The sequence below is a fragment of the Lineus longissimus genome, chromosome 2, assembly GCF_910592395.1.
Source record: "Lineus longissimus chromosome 2, tnLinLong1.2, whole genome shotgun sequence".
NCBI classification, from domain to species: domain Eukaryota; kingdom Metazoa; phylum Nemertea; class Pilidiophora; order Heteronemertea; family Lineidae; genus Lineus; species Lineus longissimus.
The window spans coordinates 35,948-52,553 of NC_088309.1; the positions used below are offsets into that span (position 1 = coordinate 35,948).

The window sequence follows — 16,606 nt, forward strand, 5'->3', positions numbered from 1 at the left end:
ACAAAAGAAAACTTTCCTCCACCAAAGTTCTGTTTTGTCACAACCATACAGCGATGAATTGAGTGTGTCAACTTCTGAGGTTGTTGCCTTAAGGCGTATATCGAACAGTAAGACATTGTGACCAGTAATTCGAAAGCCGCAGCTAGAGTGTAATGGAATCTAGTCGAGATGACATTTGTTAGTTGATTTAGAGTTTGGCAGATAGCAGATAAAAGGTGATCTTACGACATAGCGGCGCTCTTATGTATGTCTTCAGGCGAGCTGTTACGCAATTATTGTGGATTACTAAAATTTCCCGCAAATGAAGTCAGTGAAATTCGTGAAGCTTCTTTTTTTCCAATTTATAAAAGTTTTCTAAAAATCACTGTTATTTGTTGAAATATGAGCGCTTTCATCGTTGACAAGAAGAGGGAACACATCACCCCTGTACTTAAGGAGCTGCACTGGTTGCCGGTGAGATCACGTATCCAGTATAAAGTGCTACTGCTGACGCATCAAGTCTTACATAATGACCAAAGCCCGGAGTACCTCAAGGAGTTCCTCAGTCTTCGTGCCCCGGACCGCAGGCTTCGGTCTTCCAAGGACCAATGGCTCCTTTCCATACCACGGACAAGGGGCGTCTTCGGAGACCGTTGCCTGGGGAACTTGGCACCCAGGCTTTGGAACTCACTTCCGGCCTGGATGCGTGATCCCATTGGCACCAGCGCCTTCAAAAAACATCTCAAAACTCACCTTTTTATTGAACACTTCGACACCAGCACCTAAATGTTTTAATCTCTATGAATGTTTTAATCTCTATGTACAATTTTTCTCTTTTACTATGTGTGGTTTTTTAAATTTTACAGTGCTTTGCAAATGATTTTCATTCAAAAGCACTTTTAATATAATAAATTATTATTATTATTATTATTATTATTAAGATTGCTCGGACGCCAATGTTTTTTTTAGAGAAAAATGTGTGATAGAGTAACCCCAACCCCTCATAGGTGAAAGCAAGGGAACATGCATTGTGTTCTAATCAAATTATGTTCTATTGTTATGTGGAACTAACTGGTATAGTTAATCATAAAATGTTTTATGGTTCATTGCGAAACAAAGACAAACGTATCGGTCTCTTTGAGGAATGCTTGGTATTCAATCCAATTGTTTACACTTGGAGCTTCACCATATTGCGAGTGAACCAGGCACTGTTCACAGGTGGTTGCTTCTCAACGGACATTTACCTACTTCCATGAAAAACCGCTTTCTTTGTTTTGTAAAGGTTTTTACGCGTGAAGCACATGATCGATGACTGTGGCGGGTAATTTTTAAGGAACAAAATGTGTCATGTCCCACGAGGCTTGAGTGAAATTATCCCGTTCTATATAGTTGTTCCTGCTCCTTAACTTCCTGACCACCTCGTGATTTGAAATAGTTTTTAGTATGATGGACGTATTGGAAGCTCAACATGGTGCCTCGGGTTCGCCGAGGCAACGATGCCGCCGACCAAAAATAACGAGCTATATAAACACGTGCACATTCGCAAATGCTTTATCCGCAAGTACGACTCATCATTTTGAAAAACTTGAAAAAAGTGACTGCGTGCGAAAAATATCTGCCATATTCATTCGATACATGTTGTGTGTACCTTCGGTAACAGTATCCCAACCTTGTCATTTCTATGCCGCCACGACAACGATTGTCGATACTAAAGGTAGAGATCGATTACCTGTGGTGTTGTATGATTACTGGAGGGACAATGACTAGCCGAGAAGGTTCCGTCAGTATTCAACTTAGGTATAGCTTTGTTACTTTCGTGTCCTATCGGCTAACAAACTGTTGAGGTGTTGTCTGAGATACCAATAGTGTTGTCGGGATACCAAAAGAGGAAATGAGAAAAAATCAGTAACCAGAAGGCGCAACCGCCATTCTTTGACCAGAAGGCCTTATGGCCAAGGAGGATACCGCGGTGACGTCACATCACGTGATCCCGACCCATATTAGTGATCGCTATGGCCAATCAGATTCAGTCTACTGACAGCACCAGCACTGAACACATCTCCACGTCTCACTGTCTGGTGCGCTCCTGTACGCAAAAACACCAATAGACATGAAATATTGCAATACCTAGTATGGATTCTTCCTGTGTAGAATAAAATTTACAGAGCAGATTAACTTCCACGAATAAAAAAGACGTTTGCCGTGGCCAAAGTGCGGAAATAATGGGAAATAATGTCTCCGCTAAAATACACTACGAAATACACTAGGCAATGCACTACGCGATACACGGTAGAGATGAAGTTGAGTTTGTTATTGTTTTGACTTAGAAGCCCGCCCATATCATAATATATTCATGTATTCATGAAGTATGAACTCATTTCTGTCCCATACAACTCTAAGAACAGTCAATTTCTCCTTAAATCATCACCGAAACCGCGATATCCGCAGGAAGATTTCGTTCTAGTGTCCGAAAATGCATGATCTTACAGGGGCGCTTACTCGACAAATAGAGGGGATCTATGGGGATCTATGCGAGTTTTAGGTATTACAGGTCTCGAACTTGTAAAATCTGTAAACATGCCTCCAAATCCCATTATGATAATGAAGAGATTGCCCCATATCTGGGAGACTGTTTTGAAACCATCGCTAATTTTGGAAGATCGGTGCCGGCTATTTGGTTTAAAAAAACCTATTTTTCCCCATCAAAACAGCACTTTTCATTATTCAAATGATAGCTTATTGTCTGAAGACTTATTTCATAGCAGAAAAGTACTGATAACTCTGATTTGATGCGAAAAATCTAACTTTTTTGATGACTTGATTTTCCCTTGGCCGTAGATCGAGTTTGTTTACAATATGCAGCGCCATCTTGGAAAAGCCGTGACGTCACCGCGGTATCCTCCTTGCCTTATGGCCATTCTTTGAACTTCTCCGTAATTGGACACTTTCTCCACAAACGTCTTTGCATTGTGAATGTTGAGAACTTATCTCGCACCCTCATTTATCTCCATCACGGTCATTGGAGCTTACTTATCATCAAGCTCCCTGGTTTTTACACTAGAGCTGAATAAGCAGAATACCCTTTTAAATCAGAAATTATCACTGGCACATATTAAACATAGTGAGCGGGCCTTCTTTTTTTAAAGCAGAGGGTTGATGTATCTTGCTGTCTTATAGTTTGGTGTCAGTGAGTTAACACTTACGTCAATACATAGGAAATAAAAAAGGCACAGTTGCTCTTTAGGATACCTGAGAGATTCATTGATGAAGGAACATGCGCAGGAAAATGCAGCCTGAAGACAACGGGTGATTAATCACGTTTACTACTTTGATGTTGTGGACGGTAATGATGTTCTTTCGTGGACCACCGGCAAACCCATACTTTGCTAGAACACGCTGTCCTGTTTCAAATGGCACTTAGGCGACTCGCCTAATTCGGCGCTGTCGATCGTCCTTAAACCAACGATAATCGAAGATTCTTGCCCTCGCAAACATGAAAATCGCATTGTATTACGAAATGGTGTAGGCTTTTCATTTGGGATTAAACAGTGATGGATTGAGACAGGGACGTAGTTCCGTAGGGTCCATTTGTAATTGAAAAATCCCGTAAGCGGAAACAACGCTAAGAACAGCCATGATGATTTGAATATATGATGGTGCTGATTGAAATCTAGGTGAGAAGGTCAGTGATGGGGAGATGCCGTTTTCAAGGTTGCGTATCTACGTCAGAAGGTAAATTTACCTCAGATCTGTTGCCATGCATGTAAGCGAAAGTAAAAATGGTGTCGATTGTTGGCGATGAATGGCCGCTAGTGACAGAATGCTTTCATTAACTTAGACACAGAAAGAAGCAGGAAACATGGAACATACTGGCTTCTCCATCAGATCCGTTTAGCTTTTATCTCTGCCATTTACTGTCAAAGCGGTCGGCAACCAATTAATTTCTCCTCATGTTACCACAGCGATATGACACAAATATGACAAAGGATGGATGGGAGTAATGTAGGTGTCAACAAAATAAAAACCAAACGCGAGTGACAAAGCTTATGAAAGACCTTTTGAAACTTTCTGGATATTGCTCACCTAAACCTAAACTATGGTGTCCCTCTATATTGAAGGTAAATACATAGTTATTACGAAATTTGGTGGGAATGCTTTTATTGTTTTGACGGTCAGTGTACAAAAGTATTAAGTCCATCGTATTTCGAAGCCGGTGTAATGTTTTTGAGTGTTTCTATTTTTGAGTGTTTCCCCTCATTGTTTGGGAACGCTAAAAGATAGATTGACAAGTTTTTCTGTGTTTCCCCCTATTGAAAAGTCATGGTCTCTCTAGCTGCCTATTGTTTGGAAACACTGACACATGGGAAACAACCACAGATGTTACACCGGTTCACTGAACATCCGAACCATGTGGTTAGGGTTAGGGTTAGGGTTAGGGTTAGGGTTAGGGTTAGGGTTAGGGTTAGGGTTAGGGTTAGGGTTAGGGTTAGAAGCACCTGTCGGATTCTACATTAGGAGATAACAAGTCCTATCTGATTTCGATGCTGGAGGTCACGAGTCTTTTTTCTTTTCTCTCTTCACAGTGTTTTATTTTCTGCTGCCGTTAGATGTAACTTAAAGTGTTCATGTGAGTTCTTACTATTTCGTTCTAGCAATTCACCTCAGAATCATCGCCGACTATCTCATAGCATGATAAAAGCCGGCAATAGTTCAGCAACGCTTTTAGCACTTTATACCACTCTTGAAATAGCTCTTGAGTTGTTTGCCATGAATCCAATATTGCAAAATATTCTCCAGGCTGCTTGTTCTGGTTTTTGGTTTTTATGATGGCTACCACTGAATGGTATCGCCATGGATCTTCAATACCAACACTGAGGTATAGAGATAATTAAAAAACTGCATCGAGTTTTAATGGAAATAATGGTTATGGTAATCCGATAATGGTTTAGTCCTCGGAAGACATCGATGAGTTGATGCTGTTCGCGGGCCATCTCCGTGTGTGTGTGTGTTATTTCTCATCCGCACCGTATTAATCTTTCTTTGGTCGACCATTTCTTCTCCGCAAGTTAAATCTTCCAATCAAATATGGCGGGAGTTTAGTCTTGGAACCCTAGCCAAGTGAGAAAACACCAAGTTAGGAGACGCCTAACAGGCAGGCTTCTCCATCGTTCAATGGGATTCGTTTTTATTGAACACAGCAGAAAATTATAGCCCTTTGCAAGAAAAAGATGCAGCGAAGAGCTGTTTCCGGCTGTGAAGCCATCAACCTGATGGTAGCAGCTGTTAGTTGGCGTATCGTACGCCGATGCCTTTGCTAGGAATGCAGCCAGTGACTTCAGGCTTTGCTTTCAGTTGTTTCAACACGTCGCTTTTATTCTAAACCACGTTTTTGCCCCCATAATAGTTCTGTGCCTTAGTTCTCGTGTAGAGATTGCGAGAATCTCTTGCTGTCTCAATGATGGTTCGCGATCTTGCGTTTGGATCATCTGTGTCTAACTGATCGAGATCGTCCTTTTGGGGTATCAAAGTGTAGCCGAGACGTATAATGGTTTGTCTTAAAGTGTGATTGTAATCGAACAAACATGAGCGGGCAGGGGCAGTCTTTTCAACCTTCAGTCACGTTCAACCTTAGTTATTCTAGCTAAAGTAGGAGATCTCCAATCGCACATCAGAGGGGCTGTCTAGAAAACGATATTCAAGTCGAATCTGCGGTCTGCCTGTTGTCATTCCTCTTCCTACCTGGATGATAGCATGCCTTTGATTAGTTGTAACGATAGGCGGATGCTTATAGTTGGGAAGGATGTTTACTTTTTCATTTGACAGGTTTGCGATTGACTTTTATCAATATCGGACGTCCTATGGTAGAACTTGATCCTTGGCTACGGATGTGTATTGACAGAAAAGTGTTAGTCTCTGAGAGTAGGTTTGGTCTTGTCAACTTCAGTCAAACCATAACTTGTTTGGAGCAGTCTTGTTGAATGCATGTCAGATGCGTCTTGTAGGCGAAACAATGTTGAGTAGAGATGAAAATGTCTTGATCTCGTCTACCTTCGAAGTATGAGAAAATCGTGGTTCATGTCACCATGGTCCTGTGTTAATTGATTGCAAGCATAACTTCGTCGTTCTTCAACCTATGAGTGTGGTACTCGCCTCATCTTCAGAATCCCTCCATCTGGTACGGGTTATGTACGGCCTTTGCGCTGAAAAAAAATTGAAGAAGACAAGAATTTGAAAGGTGTTTAGAAGCAACAGGTAGAGTCGTTGAATGATTCTGTGTTAAAATATGGTTGTCCTCAACGATGTCAATTTCCTCGGATCGCACGTTGTTTGAATAATCACTTGATGATGCCCTTCTTTTCTGAAGAAGGTGCAATACATTCCTGGCATCTTGGAAGTGTTTCGGAGGCAATTACTCTTGGCTGCAAAACACTCGTTTTGTATATATTTTCAACGACCTGTATTTCCAGTACTAATATAACAACATGTTGAAAAAAACACACCAATGTTTACGGCTCGAACAATTTGACGAGTTCAAATCGACAAGAGAACGAGTCCTACGCTACGATCTACTCCATAAACTATTAACTCCCCACCCGAGTTCTAAGAGCTGGTTTAAGGGTCGTTATGATCTCCGACTCTTGTGTCAAGAAGCGCACTGCTCATTATCAAATCCTACCTCATTAATCAAAGATCTTATATTTTTATAGTCACATATCGAAGATTATTAAAATCTAGAGAAGGCGTAAGCCTTAGAAGTTTGATGACGCTGAAATGGAAATGTTCATCAGCTTTTGAAAACTAGAAAAAAAGATACTTTGAAATATTAAATAATGAAAGTTATTAATTAGAGCATTATTTATAAACCTGTCATTTACAACAGGAGAGGACATGTTTGGGACTTGCTTCATTATGGAGAAAAAATCCCAAAGAATTCAGTTGGAAATTAAAGTTCCATAACAGTTTCCTTGTCTCTGTCGCCGTCTTTGTATATGAAGCGCTTAAAGAGAGATCGGTAGCTTGACAGATAGTGGTAGCTTTATGCCAAAAAGAAAGAACTCCGCCCAACAGCAAATATGCTCGACGCTGAACGAGTCGAAGCCTTGAACTCCGTGTCCAAAGATCATGCGTGTAGTGTTGGTTCCCTATAGTCACACCTGAAATTCCATGAGCGTGGACTCAAGTTCGTGCTTCGGAAGGAGCACAATTGTTTTGGATTTACTCTCACATTCATTATCATCCGATTTAGAATCGATCCAACTGTTTATGCATCAGTTTTCCCCCATTGAGAAAGCAGACTCAATCTGGTTGTTTCCGTATATCATTATCATCGCCCATCTTGCCATCTAAAGCACGTATCGTCTGATTGGTGCTAATTTGATTAGTCGAGCAGGGAATACGGTCAATCAAAGGCTAATTAGATCAACAGCATGCAAGGATTTTCCTTGATACATAAATAATTCAAGAATCGATTCAACATCGCAGCTTACGATGCTAAATCGAATTCTTCTTATATCATGCGAACCATTCATTCACCTTCCATTATAGCGCATCAGCCATCTTCTTTATGCAGATCCCTGCCATTAAATGGATGGTTGGCTGCATCAGCTGCTCTTTGTCAACACATAGCAAAATCCCAGAGCTGTTTCTTCTTGATTCCACTTCCGTTCCCGGATTAACTGCAGCAACCCGTGCACATACATTGATTTCGAGACTCGTCTCTCCTTTGGTCGCCACTTCGAGATCTTGAAAGTATTCTTTGTGTAGTATGAACACTTCTGTGTGAATTGCGGAAAGTAACAGATCAACGAGCTGATGACAGCCTTTACCATCTAAGTTGATACATGGACGTCATCGAAAGCTTACGGTACTTCGTCATCCCGGCTATTAGGTCATGGGTGCAGATCTTAGGTTTTATAATGGCATGTATCGATGGGAGTTCATCTCTCGACCAAAAATGTGATGTCTAACTATCGGCCAATGTCGCTCTTCTCCTTTCTGTTCCAACTGATTGACAGGATTGTTAAGATACGCTAACAGACCCGCGGGTTGTATGATCAAAACCACAGTACTGAAACAGAACCACAGTACTAAAACAGTGTTGCCGCTGCTAGTCGCTGGAAAGGAAACACTCGTCATCCCATTGGATAAGTCCATGGCATTCGACTCTGTGGGTCACGACATTTTTTTGAACAGGCTCCACAAGCTGGTTATAATGAACGAATTATTCTCAACTTGCTTTAAGGAATTCAGTCAATGAGATTCGAACCCGTGACAGAACTTTGACAGAACTGTCATTCAGACAGACATTGATTTGAGATACTTCAATTGAATGACTCTTGAGTAAAGGATTGAATCGATGCATACATAAAACAGCCAACTGCGAGAAACGAAGAGTCTCATCAGGTATTGACATATTCGTGCTGCTCTTAAATGAAAGTGACATATTGTAGATAACCTCCGATGCTGCTTTTATGAATTCACTCTTTTTTATTCTGATAGCAATCTAGCCACCAGACCAAGCACAAGACGACCAGAATGGTATAATATCTGAGGGGGAGAGAGTTAGAATCACGGTTGTGCAGGGTGCAACAATCTCGACAGGTGGGTGTGCATCAACTCTTGTAGGGACCAAGATAATTGCAGTTGGAAACGTCTGACAGCACTGGGACAGTCGTTGTCCAGTCATCAGTTAACCTTCCGGCTATGAGCAACGGGGTAAACACACCTTCTCTAGTTTGCACCTTAGAAAGAGGTTTGTCCTCACATTACGGCTATGAGCAACGGGGTAAACACACCTTCTCTAGTTTGCACCTTTAGAAAGAGGTTTGTCCTCACATACGGCTATGAGCAACGGGGTAAACACACCTTCTCTAGTTTGCACCTTAGAAAGAGGTTTGTCCTCACATACGGCTATGAGCAACGGGGTAAACACACCTTCTCTAGTTTGCACCTTAGAAAGAGGTTTGTCCTCACATACGGCTATGAGCAACGGGGTAAACACACCTTCTCTAGTTTGCACCTTAGAAAGAGGTTTGTCCTCACATTACGACAGAAAAACCTGCTGTTTGAGAGAACATTGTAACAGTGATCCAGGTGTTTAGCAACACACGATGGATGCAACTGGTGGATTCCGCCTTTACACCCTGAGCAGAATAGCTTTTTCATTACTCCTAGTCGGCGAGCTATGATTGACTATAGCAGTCCATCCTTCCCCTGACACAAGTAATATCAGCAGCAGAGCGTAAGGGAAACTATTCATAGGATCAAAGCTCTAAACGCCTCCAAGACACAGCTTAGACACGTCATTCTGTAGCTACTGTCAGTAACGATGAATATCATCCTGGACAAGTCAAAGACATATTCCACAAACCTGTTTCCTTTTTCCACCGAGAAGGTTTTTGAGTAGGCTTTGACGAATATTGTCTGACTCGTAGCAATTGGGGTCATCATCAATCGAATAAGGGAAATGTTAATAATCCTCCCGTGGCTATCATCGTCTCACTGTCATCACTTTTGTGAGGCCCAGTGAAGTTGGATGTGAGGCTAACTCGGCATGTCTGCTCAAAATGAACCAACATCATCACTCCAAAACTTTTTTGACTTTGAAAATTTTTCAACATTTTGAACTCTGAAAGTTGAAAACATTTCTGAGTCCAAATTTTTCCAAAACCCACAAAGCAGTTGTGTCATCTTGGTGTATAAACCCACAAGGCAGTTGTGTCATCTTGGTGTATAAACCCACAAAGCAGTTGTGTCATCTTGGTGTATAAACCCACAAAGCAGTTGTGTCATCTTGGTGTATAAACCCACAAAGCAGTTGTGTCATCTTGGTGTATAAACCCACAAAGCAGTTGTGTCATCTTGGTGTATAAACCCACAAGGCAGTTGTGTCATCTTGGTGTATAAACCCACGAAGCGAGATCCGAAAGAATTTTCTTTCTGAAATCCAATTATCTACCAAGAAATCAATGATAGGCCGAGGTCTCATAGCTAAGCCAGAAAAAAACCATGATGGTATCTATGTGGACATGGAATTAAGCTGGCATTAACCTTTTGGGACTCGTTCACACTCTATGATAAATCTAATTTGCCTCTTCGATGTTAAACATGGGTAGCCATACCCTAAAGCGGTTCTTCCTTTTCCGTATAACTTGACCACCAAGAGTAGTCATTCCTCAAAACACCGGCATTCTGAAATCGGTGTTTCTACTAAGCTTACTATTTCAATTTGATTCCGGATATACGATATGTAGCAGAGTGTCTAACTTGCGTTGGTTGTTGAAGAATGAAACATCGAAATGGCAATTGACATGAAAAACTGTCATCATTGATAGATTCACTACAAGTTATGAACTTCGTGCCGAACTCATTAACAAGCACAAATTAATAACTTGGAAGCTGCATAAAATCGTTTTCTTATTACTGTTCTTGTGAAACACTTCTAGTCACGTCGGCATAGTTAATGTTAAAGCAGAAACATGTAATTGCGCTTCTTTACATGAAGTGGAGCTATCAAGAGGAAGTAGCTGGATAGCTGAAATATGTGATGGCCGTCAGAAACCCTAAAGGCAGGTAGGGTTTGCAGGAAGTGTGTGTCAATGACACCCTGAAAGCCATCAGCTACCTTGGTTTTTCCGAGCTAATGCTCTTTCAGTGTGAGCAGTACGAATTACTAATCTCATGCATGTAGCTCTCAACTTGTTCAAGTCCAAAATTCTCAATGTTAATAGTGCATAGATTGATTTTACCTCCGTGATCTCAGTTTGTGCAAGTCACAGTTCAAATTATATTTCACAGTGCACGCCATAGCTCAACTTCTATTTCACGTGGTGAATATATATATGTGTAGTCTTTTCATCTTAGACGTATATGTAGTAAAATAGGTGAATATATATATGTGCAGTCTTTTCATCTTAGACGTATAGGTAGTAAAATAGGTGAATATATATATGTGTAGTCTTTTCATCTTAGACGTATAGGTAGTAAAATAGGTGAATATATATATGTGTAGTCTTTTCATCTTAGACGTATAGGTAGAAAAATAGGTGAATATATATACAGTATGTGTAGTCTTTTCATCTTAGACGTATAGGTAGTAAAATAGGTGAATATATATATGTGTAGTCTTTTCATCTTAGACGTATAGGTAGTAAAATAGGTGAATATATATATGTGTAGTCTTTTCATCTTAGACGTATAGGTAGAAAAAGAGCAATATTTAATAGACATCAGTGTCACGGTTTCAATCTTAGCAGAAGCGATAGTTGGCTGATATTGAGTGTTTATTATCGCTGCTTTATGCTCAATACCAATAATCTTACTGTTATTACAAGGTCGATGACTATTTGAGTTAATTGATCTTGTATAGGTCACAATTCCTCTCTACCACATGCCATGGCCTCACACGAATCTATTGATATTCACGAAGAAGACAGCAACGGCCAAGAGACACTTGGGAAACGTATGTGTCTTCATAACTGTCAACTGATATAATGTGGTCTATGATTAAGCTCACTAAAGCGTTAACGGACAAGATAATGATCATTTTGATCCACGTAAGGTGATAATTAAATTTTTATGTGGGTATTCTCTAGTAACAGAGTCACATTACACATTCATGCAAGCAGTGTTCCTCATGTGAGCAGAACAGAAAGCCACGTAGCCTAATGACACTCACTTGGATATTACATGACATTTTGGACAGTACGCCTCAGTATTATTTTACAGAATGCAAGCTAGGGTAGTTTGGATTAAATTGGTTGTCTCCATCGGTTCTGTTATGATATGCTTATTAACCGACTAATCAGAGTAGACCTCGTATGTAACATATATCTCATTCCACTGCCAGATTTTTCCTGATACTAATTTTTTCTACTTATACCGAACGTGGGAAGCCATACCATTACAGCTATGATTTAAATTTTATTTTGTTAATCCAGCTGTAACCATGGAATGTACACAAAACATTAGGTGTTTGTGTGCAGTAAACTCTACCCCGTAAACTCTATTTGCGAAAGGAGCACGCCGATTAATTTTACAATTCTTTGTTTTTTTCGTACTTGGACACGGAACGTGTAACATTGACATGAAAATTACGTTTGACCCCAACATAAAAAGACATGTCTTTATGTTGGGCGCAGTTGCCTGTGCATAGCTTGCAGGCTCTTCGGACATCAAAATCAAAGAAATGAAAATGCGGCATTACAAGTGGGACAGCTCAGAATCTGTGCTTATGACGTAAATGTCGAGAAGGACAGACAATTAACCGTCACTTGTCTTTTATCCTGTAAATAAGCCTGGGGATAGTTGTGGAGAAAGCCAGATCAAAGTCATGCCATTTAATTAGTCAATGCTATCCGATTAACAAAACTGTCTTCTGTGATGACCGAGTGGTTGCATCAGCTGCATACTGCCAGGGTGCAACCTTGAGGCGACCTTTTATCCTACCTTTCCATCTATTTGGACTTTATTTTTATGGGAAGGCTAATGCTTAGTTGTGAAGCTGGTAATGCTCTCGGTCAGGGTTATTTACGAGCATTACGAGTTATTTACTAGGCCATCGGGATCGGTGTATATTACCATTATCGGGATCGAGTGTGTTGGTTTTAAGTCCATCCATCTGCAGGTTGTCATATCTCATCGTGTTCACAAATCGTCCTCTGCAGTGCCAAAGTCATGTGAAAGATTTCACTGTCATGCATTGGAACGGAGTCTGAATCGTGCCAATTACAAATCTGCCAATCCTCAAACAATTTCCTTAAATCTGGATTTAATTCTTGTCTTGTATTCATGGTGGCATTATTAGTGCGATCGTGTGGTCTTGAATTTAAATAAAAGATTTTCAATTAAGATCGACGAGGATAAGATCTAGGATTCAGTGATGCAGATTCCTGCATTTGCCAGTTTAAATTTAAAATGTTCATGACAGTCCTCATGGCTGTCTCGTGTGTTACTGCATGGAGAGTATCATCATATCTACGGCAATTGAATGTCTCGTACACCAGTGAGTAAACTTTCGTCAAACTTGAAAATTGTTTGCTGCCTGAGCAAAGAATCTCCTCTCTATTCTCGAAAACGGTTTTTGAATTAAATGCGGATGCTTTTCATTCGGTAATTAAAGAAGCTCTATTATTAATCACTTCACAAGCAAGCAACAATTAATTTTTTTACAATTTATTTTTATTGCGTTTCACTGTTCAGCATTATTAGCCAGCTGTTGATTAAAACCGTCATCGTAGGATTAAACGTTTCTGCTTCTCAAATAACAATTGGTTGTCGGGTGTTCGATTCGATATGTAAACCAACTTAACATGAAGTGTACAACCTGATAGCGTCTTCATCAGCCACAAAAAGTCCCTGTGATATATCTTCTAAGCTATAAACATTAGTTAGTGTTTGCCAGAAAACTGTAAAGTAAACACATGCAGGCTGGAATTTCTGGAAGACTTCAGCTATTGTCTAACCACCGAGGAAGCCTTTTAGTGAGTATATCTCCCTGCGGTGGTTTTCTTTGTCGGGTTGGAAATATGAATCCTTGAACTTAACATGTACCTTTTCTGTCTTTGTTCTTTGATCCACTTCTTTGGCATTCAGCGATAGGAGACAATACAGTTTTTATCATTTTTTTTTCCTAAAGGCCATGCGGATGAAGTGACAAAAAACGCCAGACACGAGCAAATATCAGGGAGCAGACATGTTCTCGTCCAGGGGTACTGAAGCTTGGTTGAATTCCTTCGCAATACCAACATTATAGTTTCAAATCGCAAACCTACGGTAAAGCAATATGCCAATTTTCTACAAGCATATCAACCCAAATGAAGTGAAATCTGCGCCAGATCAAACAGAATATGAAATTACTAATATTTTGGGCGATAGCGAGGAGGATATTTGCTTGACTAAATAACAGGATTGGTTTGGCTATACTCGTGGGCAATGACTTGGTGGCCCAGAAAGATTCTGATTATGTGACCGGCTGATTACACGGAGTGGTAAGGCTACCGCGGAGACTGGTACGGCGATCCTAGGGGAAAGTGTTAGGTGAACTGGGAGAGATTCAGGTGTTCCAGCCAGGAAAAATTCTTAATGAGTGTATATCGCTTTTCTTTGCAGTGGTGTACCACTCGAGTGCACGATATATCAACAGATTTGGTCTACATTAGATCGTGCCAGTCTGGGCGTAGCTAATCAAATTAACTAAGCTAAATCAAAGCTAAATCAAACGGTAGTCTATCGTAACCTTCTTGGACAGTAACAATTCCTCCAAGGCGACACAGTCAGAACGATCGCATTGTGCCTATAGTATACGGTCGAAACATCGAGTTTGAATCGACTAAATTGTTGGATTATCTCGATAATTGATAACTGGCTATCTTCGTGATATACGTTTGATGGTTGCATACAAAGTGAACATAAAAACACATCATATACATGTCTCAAAGAATACGTAAACAAAGAAGTCACATTTTGACGACCTCCAACAAAAGTCGAGTGAGTTGTCAGAAAGTTAGTTGACAAGAACTGTTCGGTGTATTTTCGGGAATAATCAACGCATGGTACATGTGAGTACATTCGTCAAAACCTGATGACAATGGATGAGTACGATAATTGTCTTATGATAATCATGTCACAAGGGTGCAGGTGTATATCTGGGATAATCTGGTAATGGGTTCTGGCTTTCCCCAAGTTAATCTCTGCTACTGGGCTTTCCCTTGGGCTTTCACTCTTCCGTAACAGTATTATCTCCAAGATAAGGAGTATTTGAGAATCTATCATGATATCATCGCGGATATGATTTTGTTTCGCTAATAGCCCTTGAAGTAGTTTTGATGCGATAAAGTTGACTTGGGGAAGACGCTTAGGTTATTAGGGTGTCAGGCTCACTCTGCTCAGATCAGCAGCAGGCCATCTTAACTTGTTGATCCACTTGAACTGAGAACTGGGCTAACTGAATGGGTGAACCGTGTTGCTGGTTTCAAGAAGAAATTCGGCGTACTGCAGTTCCGAACAAGAATTGGCTAACAAGCCAATTAAGCTCCACACAGTGTGTGTATGATGGCTAAATGTCATAAGGATCAAATAGAGACTTGGACCCTGGGAGCAAGCCTTGATGTCTGATGTCTGTCTACCAATCCTTCCGATATCCGGCTATAGTTGTAAACAATAATTCATGTTGTACAACTCGCAAAATGGAATGACCTGTCTCAGTTATATATCCATTTTACAGCGACATCAAATCTCCTTCAGTCTCGAAACAACCACGAAAAAACACCGTTACCAAGCCGCAATCGTTCAATATAAAGGGTCTTTTTCCCTCCCGATAGCTGGCCAGGTGCTGCCCCAAAAGGGTATTGTCCCTGTTTAGCGCCTGGTACTGCAAAATCCAATAATCAACTCATCATATTTGGTTTTCCATTATTATGGAGATGGCAGCCTCCACTGAGTGAAGTTGTCTTTTGATATCACCACGGCAGCCACTGTGATGCTGTTTAGCCAGCATCATGATTCATTACCATAGTCTGATAATATGAGGGTCAATACTAAGATGGTGAGTATGACATCAAACAGTCTTGCCAAACAGTATTAACGTGTGTAGTTTAAGTTATTAGCACACCTTACAAAAGTGCTCAGTGCTCAAACCTGAATGAGGAGGGCCGTTTATATGATCAATGTCTCATATGGAATGGATTTGGTGATATCATTAGTGAAGCCAGAATAAAACAAATAAACTACCTTTCCTTGTAACCAAGTCACGACGCAGTCCCTCATAAACATGATGAACTACTCGTCGTTGTATTATGTTCAATATGCATCCACCACACCACACAGGGCATCTTCTCTGACCAAATAAAGTATTCATACACGGGCTAGAAATGGTGAATGTACCATATTAGAATGCTCAGAAAGGTATGATGACACTTTTGGCTGTTGGTTCATACATTGATACGGACAAAGCAACATACAATAACACTGTAAAGAAACGTTATCAGATCATGCGATCGCCTGTGGTGCTCATGTTTTCAGATATATCACTGGTCTGGAACAGCAGCTGTAACTGACCTGGCTAGAAAGACCTGCACTGACGTAAAAACCCTCCTTTGACACCGATCTGAAGGCAGCCAGGACCAGATTTGTATATGAACAAAAGAACTGAGTGCCAAGGTGAGAAATGAACAAAGCTCCTCCTGATACCATCATCTCTCGTCTGTCAGCCATTGATAGCCAACAATTCGTCAATATGTCTGCCAATGCTCTTCACTGGCTTCGGCAACATGTCAAATAGATTGGCATAGTTTAGGTCGTCAGAGTCCTTGTTTCCATTCAGTCAAAGTTTAGCAGTTAGCAAAGTTCGATTGTGGCCAGCACGTGACAACCTCATTGTGGCCAGACCAACCGTTTAGCTCCGCGAGTAGCACCGGGCCTTATGTCACTTGATCACTATGGCTTCTCCAACTCCTATCCTACTCAGTTAGGTCTGTTCATCCCTTAATTCTGACCATCATACTATTCCAGTGACTATTCGACTACAGACAATGGATTAACCACTTGAGCAAATGTAAGCCATTGTTCCTTGGACCCCTTCGTTTGTTGAGTTTCCGTTAGTCAGGCTGATGGCCTCCCAATCGAGCCG

The 16,606-nt window shown here is 40.7% G+C and overlaps 1 protein-coding gene across 4 annotated transcripts in view; it reads left to right on the top strand.

The window, feature by feature from the left end:
* Positions 1–16,606, top strand: part of LOC135483444 (gonadotropin-releasing hormone receptor-like) — a 56,394-nt gene that overhangs the window by 409 nt on the left and 39,379 nt on the right. For 3 of the 4 annotated variants that reach the window (XM_064764390.1, XM_064764393.1, XM_064764392.1), the window contains exon 1: positions 12,921–12,982. The exons of the other annotated variant lie outside the window; for it this stretch is intronic. The gene's annotated coding sequence lies outside the window, so the exon portion shown is untranslated. Of the gene's footprint in view, positions 1–12,920; positions 12,983–16,606 lie in introns of those variants that run through there. 4 annotated transcript variants of the gene reach the window in all.